The sequence below is a fragment of the Heterocephalus glaber genome, unplaced genomic scaffold (genome assembly GCF_053883595.1).
Source record: "Heterocephalus glaber isolate CG9 unplaced genomic scaffold, H.glaber_assembly_v1.0 deba00001553, whole genome shotgun sequence".
NCBI classification, from domain to species: Eukaryota; Metazoa; Chordata; class Mammalia; order Rodentia; family Bathyergidae; genus Heterocephalus; species Heterocephalus glaber.
In genome coordinates this window covers 14,983,171-14,986,044 of record NW_028258344.1, presented here as the reverse complement: position 1 = coordinate 14,986,044, position 2,874 = coordinate 14,983,171, and the positions used below count along the sequence as shown (strand labels likewise).

The following is a 2,874-nucleotide window of genomic DNA, read 5'->3' as shown; positions in this document are numbered from 1 at the left end:
ATTGCAAAATTTTTTTTTAAAGGATATTCACCAATAATAGACTAATTAAAGTATAATATTGACCCTGTAAATGTTTTGAACACAACCAGAGTTTTATATTTAAAGCCCAGGAAACATGGCTAGAATGAGTGTTCTGTGGTGAGACTATTTTTCAACTGGTCTGACTCTACAAAGGCCTATTTCAAAAGAAGCAAAGGATATACTACTCTTCTGAAGATGATCCTTTGACTGAGGAAAAAGAGCTGTTACTTAGAAGCACTCTGTTTCATGAAGACATGTTTCTATACTAGCTATAGTTAAATGTTAACGTCCTCCTCTGGAGCTAGGATTTTACAAAATTCTTGCAATTTTGTTCCCCTTTGAGCATGATTTAGTTCCCTAATGGAGTGTTTCAAGGAGCACAGGATCTAAAAATGTGAAACTTTGGTGGGAAACAGTCCTAACATGTCCAGAACATTTCCATGAAAAAATTCCAGAGATGGGTAGAGGTGATTGTTGTGCACCAATGTGAATGTATTTAATGCTACTGAACTGTACACTTAAAAATAGAGTGGCAATCGCTTCTCGGCCTTTTGGCTAAGATCAAGTGTAAAAATAGAGCGGCAAAATTTTAAGTTATGTATATTTTACTACACTTTAAAAATGCAAACCCCCCTGCATCACCCACCCCCCACCCCCCCAAGCCAAAAAGCAAGAAAACAGTCTAAGTCATGTCAGATTTTAAGTTGAGATTCTGGTCTAGAATCTACATCTCTGTGAGGGGACTCATCAGCTGACTTGGCAGGAATTTTTATGTGAAGTGATGTTGAGATGGGCACGTCTGGGTTCTGCTCTGTCTACCCACACTGCAGTTCTTACTAGAGTGCACACCTGAGAGACGATCCTCAGATTTCATTATATTTATATCTTCTCTTTTAAAGAAACATTTAGATCCACTCGCTTTTTTTTTTTTTTTTTTTCAGTACCAGGAATCAAACTCAGGACCTTTTGCTTGCCATACAGGCATGGTGCCACTGAGCTACATCCCTGGCCCCCAGATCCTCTCTTGGAATTGTTACACACTAAGAGAAAGTAGAACTTTAGGGAAAATGTCAATACTTAAATAAATTATATATGTAGTTATATATATTTACACATATATGTATAAATATGTTGTCTTACTATTATTTGCATTTACACTAAATCTAGATGAACTTTATTGGCACTTGTATCTATTTTTGTAAGGTAGTATCTTATGAAGCTACTCTAATAAAAGTCTGAGGGATACTAAGAAATCTTAAATATGATCCTTGTCATCAAGGATCCTGTAGTTTAGTTAGGGAGACATCAGTAGATGAACACAATAATATTTTTAAAATTGAAGGGATATATATATATATTTATGTACCCTGGATGAACTGTACGCGAAATGTTCCATAAAATGAAAATGCCCATGTGACTTCCACTAGATTAGAAATATACTCATAATCCCCAAATATCTCTCATGTGCCCTCCTAGGTACCGTTTGCTCCCCAAAAGGTAACAACTGCTCTGGTATCAACTACCACTCATTTTGCCTGCTTTTGAGCTTTGTATAAATCCATAGCACTACATTGTAGCATCCTTTTGTATCTGGCTTCTTTTACTCAAGGTTATCTTTTGATTTATTAACGTTATTGTGTGGCACTACAGTTTTTTCATTCTTATAACAATATAGTATTCCACTGAGCAAAACCACTAAATTATTCATTTTTCTAATGAAGGACTCTCTAGAATACATATTTAGGAGTAGAATTATTGGGTCATAAAGCAGACATGCTCAGTTCTAAAGGATGCTGCCAAATGGCTCTCAATTTACATTTAAAATTTTCATTTTCTAATCATATCAAATCAGAGAAATACTGTACAATTGAGTTTTATAAAAATCTTGTTCTTTTTGGTGTGGCTCTTTGAGATGGGATCTCACTGTGTTACCCAGGTGAGTCTCAAACTCACAAGCTCAACTGATCCTTCCGCCTCAGCCACCAGTGTGGATTGCAGGCGTGTGGCACTCACTATACCTGGCTCACTTTTGGACTTTTTACATAAATACTTATGCCATTTTCAAATAATGACAGGGTTTTTTTTTTGGTTTTTTTTTAGGACAGAGTCCCACCATGTAGTTCAGGCTGGCTTTGAGCCCAGTATTGTAGCCCACGTTGGCCTCAAACTCATAGTGATCCCCCTGACTCAGCCTCCAACTGCTGGGATTACAGGGGTGCACCACCACACCCAGTGACAGTTTTGTTTTTTCCTTATCAATTCTTATACTATTATTTTCTTTTTTGGTACCAGGGATCGAACTCGGGTCCTTGCGCTTGCTCAACAGGCGGCGAAACCACTGAGCTAAATCCCCAGCCCCATATACTATTATTTTCTTCATCAACGGGATACAATCTCTTGTATGATGTTGAATACAAATGGTTATACTGGCATATGATTCTAAATTTTCTTTCCTTGTTGCAAGGGAAAGCTGTAAATGTTTCACCATCAGGGATGACTTTTCTTATAGGCTTTTTATATTACACTTCATCATATTGGGGAACTTCCTTCCTATCCCAGTTTTAAATGCCAACAGTGCTTTGTTCAGACATAATTTCCATAAAGCAAAATGTACCAATCCTAAAGGTATAACAATAAGATTTGACCAACCAATGTCAAAACATAACTGTCACTCAGATCAATATTTATATCCCAGAATATTTCTTCATCCCAGAAAATTTTCTTTCCTCTATCCATTGTTGCAACCTCTACAATTACTATGTCAACTTCCATCCCTATATAATAATAGAAACATGTCCATATTGTTGTATATATCAGTTTCCCTTTTTATTGTTGAGTGCTATTCCATTGCAT

General features: G+C 36.5%; 1 pseudogene; it reads left to right on the top strand.

Annotated features, from left to right (window-relative positions):
* Window positions 1-556: 556 nt before the first annotated feature.
* LOC147824145 (U2 spliceosomal RNA) lies at window positions 557-638 on the top strand (annotated as a pseudogene).
* Window positions 639-2,874: the final 2,236 nt, after the last annotated feature.